This window comes from Arvicanthis niloticus, chromosome X (genome assembly GCF_011762505.2).
Source record: "Arvicanthis niloticus isolate mArvNil1 chromosome X, mArvNil1.pat.X, whole genome shotgun sequence".
Taxonomy (NCBI): Eukaryota; Metazoa; Chordata; class Mammalia; order Rodentia; family Muridae; genus Arvicanthis; species Arvicanthis niloticus.
The window spans coordinates 86038257-86054581 of NC_047679.1; the positions used below are offsets into that span (position 1 = coordinate 86038257).

General features: G+C 36.0%; 1 protein-coding gene across 2 annotated transcripts in view; it reads left to right on the forward strand.

Moving 5' to 3' along the window:
• Rnf128 (ring finger protein 128) overlaps nucleotides 1–16325 on the forward strand; it is a 102326-nt gene that overhangs the window by 56432 nt on the left and 29569 nt on the right. The window lies entirely within an intron of this gene.

Below are 16325 nucleotides of genomic sequence, written 5' to 3' on the forward strand. Positions count from 1 at the left end.
TACTCTCAGATCCTCCTCACAGTGCAGGTTTTTCATTAAAAATTTTTTTATATAATACACTGTATTCATATAATATTCCCTCACTCCAGGAAAAAGCTTTCTAGAAACTTTTTCTTGGGTAGGTAGGGCTTTTGAATTTTATTAGGATTCAGGAATTTTCTGAGACTTGTAAGTTGTTTATTTCCTAAGCCTTTTGAATGTTAATTGCTCCCTGAGTCTTCACAAGTTTTCCACCTGGATGGACTATTTCAACAACACCCTCAAACCATTGCATTTTCACTTCTTCATATTTGACTGATGTCTGTTACTTAAACTTGCTAACAAGGTAAGAGAATTTACTTAACCTTAACTAATGTAATGAAAGGCTAACAGATAACCTTTTATAGTAAGGAAAGCTACTTGATTGCTTTATTTCTTTATTTCAATCTATGGTACCAAGGGTGAAGCTGTTCCATTTGAAAGATGAAGATAGCATATTACAATGCAAGAGCAGGTGTCCTTGAGTCTGATTGCTTGGCATGAATTCCTGTTCTACATATGAATAAATATGTAATATTGGGCATTTTGGCAACCTGAATCTCAATTATCTTATTCATGAAAGAGACCCAGTAATACTTATTCTCCATGATGCTATAAAGTGTTGAACACATAGTAAACAATTGAAGAATGTTAGTTCACTTGAAGTTTTTGCTAACAGTTTTATTAGTTTGAAACGGTGCTCTTCCTCAGGTTATTGTAGTTTTTCAGTATCATACTTTGAAATGTGTAATTGTTTTATATTCAAAAGAAGAAAAGAGCAATGACACCCATTTTGATTCAAATTGTATACTGAAGAAATGGATCTAGGCATAGTGGCAAATGCCTATAGTCCTGGTACTTAGAAGTTTGAGACAAGCCTGGGCTACTTGTCTCAGAAAAAAAATGACAAAAGCTCTAGACATAACTCAGACGTAGAATACTTATCATATGGAAGTTTCTGAGTTTGATCTTTAGCACCATAAGAAAATAAAGCAAGACAAAAAACTTAGAAAAAAGAAAAACCTACCAAACAACTGTCATGTCTTCATTTTAAAGTAAGAACAAGACCTTAGCATTAAGAAATTAAACTTCCTCAATGGAAGTGTTTATGGCCCCCTTTCTAGCATAGAAATAAAGTGAAAAGATTTAGGAATCAGATGGACTTTAATATGACTCTCAGTTAATTTATCTCCTGTAATATCTTTGTGTGCTTTGCCAAATTAATCTCTTTAAAACTTGGTCTCTACCCATGTAGAATAGAGAATAATAATTATGTCTACATTATAGCTTTGTTATGAAGGATAAATATAAAGAACTGAGCATACATTTCAATACATTAAAAGGAAAGCTTAATTTCTCTTTTTTTGGATATTTTATTTATTTACATTTCAGATGTCATCCCCTTTTCCCATTTCCCCTCCCTAGAACCCCCTATCCCATCCCCTTCCTCCTTTTTGCTTTTATACCATTTTAATTACATGCAAGTGTTAAGGTCAGTTCTAGGTTGAGGGATTAGCAATATAATAGATACAAATAGTCAAGGAAGAAGCAAGACAATAAACACTAGTAGTCAAAGAACAAGCAAGGCAATAAACAAAATTCCGTGAATACTCCCATGATCACTGTTTCTAAGGGCTTATCAGGATGACCAAAATAACTTCCCTGTCCTAGCCCAAAGTCATTTTCATGCTTGAAGCCTACTTCTTTGTTCTAGCACAAGATTTAAATTCCTGCCTGAAATTACTTCTTTGTTCTAGTCTAAGAGTTGGATTCCTACCTGAAATTACTTTTTTGTTCTAGTCTAAAGTCAGATTCCTGCTTGAAGCCCACTTCCTTGTCCTTGGCCAGTGTCAGATTCCTGCCAAGCAGTCCATTTTCTTGTCCTTGGCCAATGTCAGTATCTTTCCAAGCAACCCCAAAGGCTCTCCATCTCTCCCCTTTTTTTATTTCATTAACAAGACTGAGCCTGTCTTAGGTAGTTTATTATTATTATTATTGGATACTTTATTTATCTACATTTCAGATGTTATCCCCTTTCCTCATCCCTCCCCAAAAAAACCCTTATCCCATCCTGAGTGAGGTAGCCCAATCACAGAAGAGCATACATGGTATGCACTAATTGATAAGTGGATATTAGCCCAAAATCTCACAATACCCAAGACATAAGTTACAGACCACATGAAGCCCAAGAAAAAGAAAGACCAAAGCGCCATAGACACTCAGCAGACAGTTCCTAGGCATCCAAATTTTTTTTTAATTTTAAAATAAAAAGAACATGATTTAAATAAATTTGTAATGTATGGGGATATACCTCCCCCTTTTTTATTTTATGAAGATAATTTTTTAAAGTTCCATGGGCCCCCAAGCTTAATTTCTCTTTCACCTAATCTGTAGTTCAGTCTTGGAAACTAGCAGTGCATGTCAGTGTATCATTTCTTAGAGCCTCTAATATGCCAGGGAAGCTCAATTCAATTTCACTTAATGTATTGTTTCTGAACTTATCTATAGACTTTATTTTTATCTCCAAAATGCTAAATATCTGAAATATATATAATTTGGGAATTCTGATTAGCATGTACTTTATAATTTCTCCCTTTTCCCATTATTTTTTAAGTTTGACCTCATAATTTTAACTATATCAAAGTTGGGTCAATTTACAGAAGTGACTAAACCAATAGAGTTACCTCAGTTCATTATGGCAAGAACAGAATGCTTCAAATGTGACAAACATTTATGTATATGGTTTACACCTTTTATATCATGCAGATGAAGGTTCAGTGTAGATATCTACAGACAAGGTTTGTCTCTTTATTGACTCTTAGAAACAATTTGTTATTAAAGTATAAAAACATGTGAGGTCAGTTTGCGTGGGTTTTTAAAAATTATTTTGGGGGACATAGAAGCTAGTCATGTGATACTTTATACATAAAGAAACTCAGTGGCTTCAGGTATTTTAGTTTATGACTTTTGGGTACCAATAACATATAGAAGTTATGCAGAGGTATTACAGAATCTCCTTTAACCTCCGAACCTAAAGAGATATTAATTATACTTTTACAATTATACCTTTGAGTTTTTTGTCCAAGTAAAAATGAAGACTTTACCTTTCAACATAGTATTCTTCCTAACTATAATAATAACACAATTTCCAATCAAATCACCTGGTTCCAAACTAATACTGAAAAGGATGCCAAAGAGTTTCTAAAACCAGCAAAAGTTTGAACCGCCTTTATGTTGGATGTGACAGTAGAGATTTGATCAAGTAATAGAGATAAATTGCAAAGTTATCAAATCTTTCCATGGATTTCTCAGTGTTGGGCTGTATTTAATTTTTCCTCATCATTAATAGTTTAATCAGAGTTACACTTTTGATCCGGAACATGTGCTAAAGGCTTCAACTCTAGTCTGTGTCACCACTGGGAGGTGCTACAATCTTCAAGACATGAGCCTAAAGAGATGAAGGGAGGCATCTGAGAGTAGTAGGCCCTTAAAGAAAGGAATATTGGGACCTTGGCCCTTCCTCCAACCTCTATTTTTCTCATGGTTTTTATGTGGTAAGTAACTTTGTTTTGCCACCCACTCCTCATGATAGTGTTCTGCCTTGCCACATGCTTAAAGCAATTGGACGAGTTCCCAGACTAAATCATCATGGATTGAATCCTTTGAAATTTTTAGTCTCAGGTGTTTTGTCACAGCAGTGCAATTCTGAATGACATAGTCTAGCTCTCAAATGGCAACTTAGGAATTTCAGGTCTGCACAAAATGACACTGGCTGATATCTAGAATTGTGCACCATTTATCATACAGAGCACATCTTTCTTCTATATGTTCTTAAATTATTTCCATTTGGGATGAAAGATTGAGAGTAAAGTGGCAAGTGCTGGAGTCTATGTTCAAGTTTCAAGCTGTCACGTCTAAGCTGTGGCTATATTCTTCACCCATATGTTTTGCAGGCTGATACAGCAGCAATGTAGTCAACAGAATTCTCCTTCCTAAAGCTTCATAAAGTAGGAAAACAAAGATGATCAATAAGAAACCAAAAATATTTGTCAATCGAATAGCCTGTACTCTATGGAATCTTGCAATAATATATCTATATTTTTCTCAACACAGTTTAAGGTATATAGTGACTTGTTCTAACTCCTTCAACAGTTTTCCTTTATGCTTTCTGAACAATATTCTAAGTTCTAAAACCACTGCTTTCCTAGTAAATCAGATGACTATATTATAACCTGACCTTAGGAGTCAAATTGCCTGTGTCCTGGTACTTAAACATAATTCTGAAGCTGAGATAATACCCAAGCTCCCGGTTGGAGTGGGATTATTGTCTTCTGTGGAGTAGGCCTATCAGCATGGCCATTTTAGCACAGTCAGCACTGTGTCAGTGAACATCATACTACACACAGGGTCTATAGAATAAGACTAAAAAGTAATTTCAGGCAGGAATCTAACTTCTAGGCTAGAACAAAGAAGTAATTTCAGGCAGGAATCTAAATCTTAGGCTAGAACAAAGAAGTAGGCTCCAGGCATGAAAATGACTTTGGGCTAGGACAGGGAAGTTGGCTCAGATATTTTGGTCATCCTGATAAGCCCTTAGAAATATCAATTATGAGAGTGATCTCAGAACTTTGTTTATTGCCTTGCTTATTCTTTGACTATTTGTGTTTATTGTCTTGCTTCTTCCTTGACTATTTGCATCTATTGTGTTGCTAGACCCTCAACTTAGAAATGACCTTAATACTTGCATGTAATTAAAATGGTATAAAAGCAAAAAGGAGGAGGGGGGATGGGATAGGGGATTAATGGGTGAGGGGATGGGGAAAGGGAATAACATCTGAAACGTAAATAAATAAAATATGCAATAAAAATGTAAAACAAGACTAGTGTTTAGCTTTTTATCAATGTATAACTCATGTCCTTTCTTGAGGTGGGCATACCTAGTCTAAATATGATATCTTTGTATGTGAGGAATAGGCATATCTTAGGATGTTCATGTCTTAAAAGGATGAATTTGGTTTTCAGATTGAATCAAAATTTGAAGGATCACCAAATATAGCTGACAATGGCCCAAGATATTTCACTGATGCTTGAAACCATAAATATTATTGAACGGTAATACATATATATGAACATTATTTATAAATATATAATGTATTTTCTTTACATACATACCAATGATAAAATTTAATTTATAAATTAAGTAGAGTCAGGATTAACAACAGTAACTAATAATAAAGTAGAATAATTATAACAGTATAATAAAACTAAAGTTTATGACATTTTTATTTCTGAGGTTTTCTGTATAATCATTTTGGAATATAGATCATTAAAATGTCAGAAAATATTACTGTGGATAAGAGGGCACAGTGTACTTAAAACTTCACTTAGCAAGTGTTTATTTGGCATATGTTATTGTCACTTTGCTAGATGCCATAGATACAATGATGAAAAACATAGTCACCAACATGAAGTTCATAGCTTGGTATGAAGGACAAGTAAGGCACATAATTTCAAGAAAAGTATACACTGCATAGATAGTTTAAATCAGGCCATCTAACCCACATGTGTCAGGGTATTCTAAAAAGATGTTAAACCCATGTGTGAAATGGAGTTTTATAGAACCTTTTACCAAAAGAACAATCTGAAGATAGTAAGGTTTCTTGTAGCCATGAAGAGAACTTAGACTGGTGGCTTGGACTCTAGTGGGAAAATTATTATTGGTGATTTAGATAATATCAGCAACAGTAGAGATGTGTTGTATTGGGAAAGGAATGGGCTTCTTTCTGATGTGGCTAATTTTCAAACTTCTATATGAAATGTATTGCATAGTTTAAAAATGTTTCTATACATGGCACATGATTGATATTCTTCTAGACATTGAATTGATATTTTTCTAAATCTTAATATATCAATCAAACTATAATCAAACTCCAACATAATGCTTCTCAAAGTATTATGTGTAGACCACGTAGTGCAAAATAATCCATAAAACTAGTCAAACCAGCAGATTTCCATATCCTACCCCAGATGTACTGACTCCAAATGGGACTTAGGAAGTCTTCCAGTTATTAAGTCCCATGCATAGTAAAGTTTGAGGATCACTGATTTAACCTCAAAACATCTTAAAATGTTATCAGAAGACTATTGTTGTTCCTTGTAATTTCTCAGTGGTTCAAGAAGTCACGACTAGTTTCATAACAATACTTAGACATTATTCACTCTACTCATGTTTACACAAATGATATAAAAGCAGTGATAAAACTGCTAGCATCATTTTTGTTGCTGTTTTAGCTTTTTGAGACAGAGTCTCTCTTTGTAACCCTGGCTGTCCTGGAACTCACTCTGTAGACCAGGCTGGGCTCAAACTCACAGAAATCGGCCTGCCTCTGCCATCTGAGTGCTGGGATTAAAGGCCTGTGCCACCACCTCCCAGCAAGGAGCCTATCCATTAGCATCTTAAAACAAATTAGGACTGAAAGCACTAAATGGTATTGTTATTTTCTACCCCTGTGTACTTATAAGAAAAGAAAAATGACAACTTCACAGAGAATGTCGTCCCCAAACACTGGAGTGCTCAGTTCTAAACAGGGCATCTACAGTACACCTCTTTCTGTGGAAGAGGAGGCAGGAAAATGGTAAGCCAGAGGGGTGGATGATTACATGGAAATGGTGTTTTCTCTATCTAATAGGGCATCCAGTTGCACATGTGAACTCACAGTAGTTATGGCAGAATGCATAAGACCTGTATAAGCTAAAGCCAGACATAATTGCAACATGGAATGGGAGATGGACATGAAGTCTCATGCCTAGCTGAAGAACGAACGTGGATGTTTGATAGCTTTTGAGAGAGGGAAAGTAAGTTCTCCTTAAGAGCATGACATCTATAGGACCTAACTCCATGGCAGGCCTTATACCCAGTAGTAACACTAATTGAACTTGATGGTTGGTTTGGTTTGGGTTTGTTGTTGCTGTTGTTTTAGATTTTTAAGACAGGGTGTCTCTGTGTAGCCCTTGGCTGTCCTGGAGCTCACTCTGTAGATCAGGCTGTCTTCTGAGATCTGCCTGCCTCTACTGGGATTAAAGGCATGTACCACCAGCGCCCAGTAACTTGATAGGTTTTCAAAAAGAGAGAACTGGAAGTTGGGTAAGGAAGTGAGGGTGGAGTTGACTGGAGTTGAAGTGGATGTGTGATCAACATGTGCCTTATGAAGTCTCTAATAAAAAAAACATTACTTTCAAACTAGAAATTAAACTGAAGGTCACTTTAAAAATACCCAAATTAATCGGTAAAATAATTAATTTTGTTAAGACTCTCCTCTATGCCACTTACACATAGGTGTGTTTCTGTGTGATGCATAGAGCAGATTGCAACACAATAAAGTGTTGTGTTTGCAGGAAAAGCATGAGTGGGATAGAGCTGTCAGCTGAGCCAGCTATTCTTTTCAAATACCTCCTTTTAACTTGACAACCCACTGACAGACAGGAGCTCTTCACAGCTAAATATTTGGAAGACCTTTTCTCAAGAATGAAAACTGAGCCTGTCATTTCAAGGAAAAGCACTGACAGTATTTGCTGCCAATGATAAGATCTTTAAGTTTTCAGGCAAAATTGGAATGTTTAAAAAAAAAAATGAACCGACCATATAAACTTGATAACTTCCTGATACTTGGGCTTTTCTGATAACATCCGTGTTGATATTAACAACCGATTTACTCTTTTATATTGTATAGTTTTGAGATGAGTTCTGCTTTAGATCTGTGTAATTCAATGAACCAATACTTTATAGATGATCAGTGCACAATATTAAAGTGGATAAACAGAAGCAGAGGATATAGCCCAGTTGATTAAGTGCTTGCCTTGCAAGCATTAGGATCTGAGTTCAAGTTCCAGAACCCATGTAGCAAAGCTGGATATAATTCTGCATGTTTAGAATACAGGTACCTAGGGGGTTGAGACATGTGGAACATTGGGGCTTACTAGCAAGCTAGCCTAGCTTCTTAGTGAGATCTAGACCAATGAAAGACCTTGTCTGAAAAGCCAGATGGCTTCTGGGAAATGACATCTCAGGTTGACTTCTGGATTCCACAGACATGTAAACATGGACATGTACCTACATACCTATATAGGAGCTACACACACACACACACACACACACACACACACACACACACACGGCCATTGGGCCACAGTGAGGAGGAAGTATGGATAAATAAAATATCCACTCAATATGCAAGACAAACCAGTGGATTTCCATTTAACCAAGTAGGGAGGGTCCATTGACATGGTTTCAAATTATACCTTTTATAACTAAAAATTCAGTTTGGATGTAGTATAAAAGTACAGTATATACAATTACTTGAAAATACTATTAAAATAACACTTGATTCTCCAGTTGCATAATTTTTGTGAGTAAAAATTTACTTTATAGGCCTCCATTCACATATAAATAACACCACTCTTGTTACATTTTGAAGAAATAATAGTGATTTTAACAATATAACATTATGTATTTATGATGACTTTAAATGAATGGATTAACATTTTCGAAGTTCCTTGGCATTAACTTTTAATCTGGTAAATGTCACTAGAAATAACATATATAAACAAAGGTTTTTTGAAGTCATCAGTACCTTTTAAAACATGTAAAATGTCTTGAGACCAGAAAATTGGAGAACTGTGAATCTAGTTTTTGGGTTCTTTGTGATATGTTAAACATAACAACTGGTGGAAATCGGAAGAGTTACGACGGGACTAGATGTTTCCAAAACAGTTATGAGAATTGTTTACTTGTAAATGTGATAGGCCATGCACAAATTATTCATCTGTGACCTTTTCTACGGAGTTGCATCTATTTACCTATCTTTAATACGCTGCTTTCTGAAGACTCCATCTATTAGAGATTGTTTTGTATTATATCAAAAGTGATCCATTCTTCCATTACTCTGCAGTAGCAAACCTACAGCTGAAATACCTGAAAGTCCAAACCAATAGAACAACTTTCTATACTATACACACTTTCGTATTTTCTGTCTTACAGAAATATGTCTTAGATTTCCATCCTAAGAGCTTAGGTCTTCCTGACTGGAATAGTTACATACCCTAACTGCCCAAAGAGTTTGTGCTGTAAAGAAAAAAAAAAAACAAGTCTTTGAAGCCCACTATGGAAAAAGTCCAGGTGATTGGTGTCAGGTTCTCCTGATTAGAGGGTTGTTTATTTACTGTGCAGGAACCCCGCACACATAGACTTTGTCCATTTTAGATAGCAGTGAATTCCCAAGTGCTGACTGTATTGCAGTGTCAAGATGCCTGGGCGGTGTTGAATGTGAGCTTAGTTTTACAACAACCACATTGGACTTCAGTGGCCTTGTTATTTTTGATTCACTCTTAGTGAATACTTCTGCTTTCCTAACAGTAAATGAAGAATGCTATTTTTTACTCATCTCCTTAGGTTTTGTGTTGGAATGTAAATATGCTATCACTATGCTTAAAATACTCCATATGTTACGAAAATCTTATTATAACTTATTTTATATCTTGACATATTAGTATCAAAGGTGAGTAAAAAGGTCCAGAAACACAGAACTTACTGTGTCTTTATTCTCTAGAATATAGAATAAGTATATTTAATGAGGTTGGGTTTATAAGTAAATGAGATTTCATTTTTTTAAAAAATGAAGGAGGCCAGCTTTCAACATGAATCTGTATCTAATTTGTGAGCAGCTTGAATATCAAAAAATAAAATAAATGCCTTCATAGTGCTTACACTAGAGACCATAGTGATTTAACATATTAGTTGAATGATATTCAGTAATGGTGGTAAGCACTGTTACAGGGGCTAGAGAGCTGGTTAGGTGGTTATGAGCACTAGCTCTTCTGGACGACCTAAGTTTGGTTTTCAGCATGCATGTTGGATGGTTACAACTACCTTTATTTAGCTCAGTGTCCCCGGGAATCTGACACTCTTTTAACCTCTATAGGCACTCATCATTACCACCACATACACAAATAGTTAATGAAAGAGTTTCTATATTCTGTTGTATTATCACTATTCCCAAAACATGGGCTATGTTTTAGGTCTTTACTGTAGCCCTAGAGCCTAACACAGTACCGGACCTGTGTATAGATACTGAAAAAAAAATAGGATGAAATTAGGGGTATTGTCTGTCTTCTGTGTAACTGGCCCATAGGAAGTGGTTTATAGTTGTACTCATTGGCATTGATTTAATCACCTGAGCTATCTAGATCACATTCTGCTGGTTCTACAGTAGAGAATTAATACAGTGATACTTTTGGTAGAAAACCAGATAGCAAGCTAGGCCCTAGTGGCTTGTGCCTTTAAACCCAGCACTCGCTGGGAGGTGGTGGCGCACGCCTTTAATCCCAGCACTTGGGAGGCAGAGGCAGGTGGATTTCTGAGTTCGAGGCCAGCCTGGTCTACAGAGTGAGTTCCAGGACAGCCAGGACAACACAGAGAAACCCTGTCTCGAAAAACCAAAATAAATAAATAAATAAATAAATAAATAAACAAACAAACAAACAAACCCAGCACTCAGGAGGCAGAAGCAGGCGAATCTCTGAATTTAAGGCCAGACTGATCTACAGAGCTAGTTCCAGAACACCCAGGGCTGCACAGAGAAACCCTGTCTCAAAAAACCGAAACCAAACCAAACCAACCAACCAAACAACAAACAAAAAGGAAGAAAAAGAAAACTAGAAAAACTAGATAACTCCACAACTTAAGACTATATAAATTAGTGCATTGATATTGATCTTAAAGATAATTTTATAGACTGCCCAATCTGTTTGCATCGAATATGTTGTTATCTATAATGTAAGAGAAGGAGCTAAAACTAATGAGAATGATGAGACAGCCTAAGTGTCTGTGTGAGTGGCACAGATTCAACGAGACAAGTTTGTTCCTGGATCATTGGACTTATCTTCCTGAAGCTTTGAGTGCTTGTCCTCAGAGAAGATCCATTTCATGAGCTTTGAAGAACTGCTTTTGAGTGTCTCAGGATAGAGTGTGACAGTACCTCATTCTCCCTAATAGGCAAAGGGTATTTTAAATTGTTCCTCTGAAAAATCATATCTATTACATTTTTCAAATCTTGTTAAAAATGAAAATGCTGTCGGGCCTAGTAAGTCAAACAGCAGTTGGAAGGCAATAACAGAATGGTCAGAAGTTTAGGGTCAGCCTCGGCTACCCAGTGTGTTTGAGGCAAGTCTGGGCTACATGAGACTCTAAGGGCCTGCAAAATATCTCAATGACTAAAGGCGCTCAAAATAACAAGAGCTCATTCTGTAGAGCCTGTGTGTTGGAAGGAGTGAAATGACTCCCACATGGTGTCCTATGCATATGTATGTGAATACATGCCCAAAAATTTCAAAAGGAATATAAAATCAAAATGAAAGAAAAAAAAAATTCTTCTTGCCTGTATGTATGTGTCTTCAGTGTTCCTTTCACTTTGTATCCCCCAATGACTGTCTACTTTAGGAGTAGTAAAAGTTTACAATAAATTGTGACCACATACGTATAGCTTATTATAAGTGGTTAACTTCACATAATGAGTGTTTTGGAGCCTTTAGAAAGATCACTTATTAAACTGAAATAATAGCTCAGTGACAGAACATTTGCCTGTTATGTGTGAGGCCTTGGGCTCAGTTCTCGGCACAACAACAAAAATGAAAAGATCGTTTTACAAGTCAGTAAAGCAAATTTGAGGATCTGAAAGGTTTGGAGTCAGTCGAAGCCATAATAATGGCCATGTGCAGTATTGGAAGACCATAGGACAGCTTAAAGGTAAACAAACTCAGCTAGCTTTGCTTTAGCAGCACAAACTCAAACCCACCCAACAGTCATAAAAGGCTTTCTTTAGAACCTTGGGGTGTGGCTTACTGGCTAAGTACTTGCCTGTCAGTCATGGTGGCATTCAGTAAGGCCTTACATTTAATTCCCAGTCCTGAAACACATAGAGCTAGTTTTTGTTTGTTTGATTTTCTTATTGTTCCACTAAAATGAATCTGCTCTTTGGAATCCAGAGTCAACATCTTATTTTGTGGTTCTCAATAGAGTAACAAATAGGAAAAAAAAAAACTTCTCTTGGGATTACATATACACTGATTTGGTTTTTTTTTTTTTACTTGTGTGTGTGTGCAAGTATGTGTGTGTGTGGGGGGGTAGCCCTTGATGTCCCTCTTTAATTTTTATTTTTAAAGTCAGATCACTTTGGATGTCATTAAAAAATAGAGAACTAATATAGAAGAGTGGTAAGCAGAGTGCCAAAGCCACTGTCTTGTGTTCTGCTCTTCCCCTTCTTGCTGGGCATTCATTTTTACCTTGTAACTGGAACAATAGCAATGCCTACCTTATATTAAATATATTAAGACCATAGTTTATTGAAAAATTGTATCTGGTAACCTTCACTATCCAGAGTAGAGGTAACATTGAGAAGGTAAACAGAAAAGCCTCTGATCAACCAACACAAATGCTGTGGGGCACTTGCACTGAAGCCCCCAAGTTCCCTCTACGAGTCCATTTGCTCTTTCTGTAGAACCAAGCTTGACTGTCTCTTATCCAACAACAATGGAGAAGCACAAAATTGTAGAAGAGAGCAGACGGTAGTAACAACAAGTTAAGCAAGACTCTTCCTCCCTCATGTAAAATTGTCCAGTGTTAGATTACTTTTTTTTTAATGAATTAGGCTGATCCACGAGGTCTATTCCAGCTTCAATAATATATGACTTCAGTACAAATTATAAGAGACTGGGGACAGATAATATTACGGCTATATTAAATAATGGCTTACAAAACTAATTCACTGTCAGTAACAAATCATAATTAGTGTATCTTAGTTATGAAAATAGGGCACTATTACATATTTATACATTTTTGTCTGTGGAATAAGAAGCAAGTACAACTAAAGATGACATACTTTTAATAATAGAGGGATAGAATGGATTGATTTCTTTATCCATTTGTTTCACATAGTCAACTAGAGTAAAAAGTCTGTGTTAAATCTATAATGGAATGAACCTAATATTCTGTGGGTAGTTTTCACTTAATTATTTTTAGTGCAATGAGCATGCATATATCATAACATTGTGGATTTGGTTTCACCCTTCTACTCTTACAGGGGTCCTGGGAACTAATTCAGGTTGTCAGACTCTATTGGCAGGGGTTTTTAATCCCCTGAGTCATCTTGCTGTCCAATTGGCATAAATTTAATTAGTATATGACATATATGTTTTACAGAAATAAAATACTGCTCACAGACTGTTTTAAAATATTCCAATATTGTGCTGAAATGTATGTTAAATTCACACACAGAAAGAAGCTGATTGTATGGTTGCATGCACTAAATACATTTTTGTTATAACATCTTATCACTTTTCCATAATTAATTAATTTATTCATTTTAGATCCCAATTGCTGTCCTCCTCCTGGTTCACCCCTCACATAGTCCCTACCTCCAACCCCCTCTTCTTTTGAGAGGGTAAGACACCCCCCCCCTTATCTCCCCACCTCAGCACACACTTAACCCTGCAGTGATAGATACATTTTTTGAAGATAAGGACTTAGCTAAACATATTTGACTGTGATGAATGTATTATGTCTGACACTAAAAAGTTGGAAAGATGGCTCAATGCAGAAAGCACTTAGCATGTAAATATAAAGACCTGAGTTCAAATCTCCGGAGTCCAGGTAAAACAATACAGAGCAGTGTGTGCATCTGTAAGCCCAACTCTCCTGGAGGGAAATGGGGAAAGAGACAAGAGAGATTCAAGCTCAAAGGGTAGCTAGCATGGAATATTCAGTGGAGAAAAGCAACAAGAGACCCTGTCTCAGTCAAGGCGGAAAGTAAATACTGATAACCCTAGGTTGTCCTGATATTCACAAGTATGTCATGTGCACTTGTATTCACATGTTGTTGCATGGTATCATACAAAATACTCTTCTAAGTGGTCCTTTAGCCTATGAGCCATGTTGAAATGAGACATGTGTCTTTTATATGACTGGAAGTGTAATTCAGTGTATTTCATTGTTAGATCTCAGAAAGTGTGTTTGAATATGGATTGTGGGTATTGAAATACAACCTTCTTCCTGATATATACACAATGTACATTCTTGACTTTTTATTTTTAAGTCTGTCTGAATACAGTGGCTAGTCTGAGTAGCCACTTCTGCTGCTGTGTCTGTATCTTCTAAAGAGGAAAAAAACTCTAGAATTCCACTAGTCAGATACTTATTTGAAGGTCACATCCATGATGTAAAAAGAATTCTTTCAAATGGCAATATTTTCTAAAGTTGACTTTTAAAAGTAGCTGTACTGTCAAATATCATATCTATTACAATAACATATTATGTGACCAATGAAAACTTTACAGATAGATGTTTTCCTTATAGGAAAAAGATAGAATTCTGGTTTTAGTTTCATGGCTAGAAATTTAAAAACAACAAAAGGCCCCTTTCCTCCTAACTTACAAATTTTTTCACCCATAGGGAAATTTTGGTCTTATGTTTATTTTAGATGAAATTTAGTCATGTTTGTTTTAGATAAACATACAGAAAATGCTGTCTGCATTTTATACTCTCCTCACCTCCTGTATCTTCTGCAATTTTCTTCCATGGAAATATGATAGTGAGTCATTAACTTCTATCAGACTGAGTTGTGTGTCATACATCAGTCGGTAGGAACCCTAAGAATTTAACTGTCACCTGTAAAATTAGGGCTTTTGTTTTTGAGCTTTAACTATCTATAGTGATGAGCTGGAGAGATGATTTAGAGGTTAAGAGTACCCAATGCTTTTCCAGAGGGCCCAGGTTTGGCTCCCAGACACATAGTAGTTTGTAAGTATCTGTAATTGCAGTTCCACGGGTTCTGACAGCTACCTTTCACTGTAGTGCATGCACATCGCACATCGTGTTCATAAAGACATTCATGCAAACACTCACATACATAAAATAAACTGATAAAAGGATCTTTGGTGATAGCTTTTGTATCTATTAGGAAAGGATCCAAGCCTGGGTACTAGGAGGTGTTTCTATGTGGCCCAATCTTTTGTATTTCGCTACTCCGAGCTGTAAATTTTAAGGATTATTTATTCGCGTTTTAAAAAAATCCACAACATATACCACCATTTAAGATTTTTTATTCATAGTCGTTGAAAATGGCAACACTATCTTAGTTATTGTCCTTCGTGTTTAAATTCTAGTCTAAAGGTCTTATTTGTGGGTGGTTGTTTATTCCATGCTGGAGTTTAATCATTAACCTTGAGTAATAACTTAACCTAGTATCAATAGGGGGTTTCTCTGGTTGGCAATACATTAACATTCAAAGAACCCTTCTTTTGCTTAGGATCATTCATCTTGGGTCATAAAAACTAGGAGGATTATAAACCTTGATAACATTGAAATGGCTTGAACAATGACATTCTCAGAACATTGAGAAAGATAAGATTTGTCTTGCTTTTCTAACCAAACATGTTTGGAAGTAGAAAGGAGGTTATTACAGATATGAGGCCTTTAGTAACAGTAGTAGTGTAAGTTCAGGTTTGTCCTTACCTGGCACTAAATAGAAACAAATACTTCTATCACTACTTTGTGTTATTTTCTTTGCAAACCTGAACAGGTCTATATATAAAACCTTAGAGCTGTTGAAACAAAATGTCTGCCTGCCTGCCTGCTTGCTTGCTTTCTCTTTTCCTTTCTTGTAATAAATGTTAGGTAGATGAAGCTTATCCTTTTTCTGTTATTCTTTTCTTCTTTATTTTGTTTCATAGAACAGAAAGAAAGAAAGAAAGAAAGAAAGAAAGAAAGAAAGAACTGCCTTATGTTTTCTACATGAATAGAATGAGCTTTGATTGTAGTAGCCTATGCATCGCCTTCTTGTCCATGATCTCCTTTCACAAGTCTGCTTCTCCTTCCCAAGTAGCTTGCACAAATTTGATATTATCTTTGAAGACATAGAAAAAATACCACATTGTGAACATGTGTATGGGCTGTAAAACATGAAATTATTTGTCAAAAATCCCTATCTTGATATGTAAAGCTTTATATATTTTACTCTTCAGTACGTATGACAATCTGCCTCCTTATAAATTAAAACAAATACATTTAAGTATTTTAATAATCCTGAGGAGGTAAGTTCTATTGTTTACCAGTAGTGGACTATGTGTCATTAAGAAGGCCTTCACACAGTTTGTATATTGGGGTGATTTCTCAGGCCTGTACTCCTAGCTATTCAGGAGGATCAGACAGGAGAACCTGAGTTCCAGGCTTGCCTGGGCTGCAGCGTGAGACAAGCAAA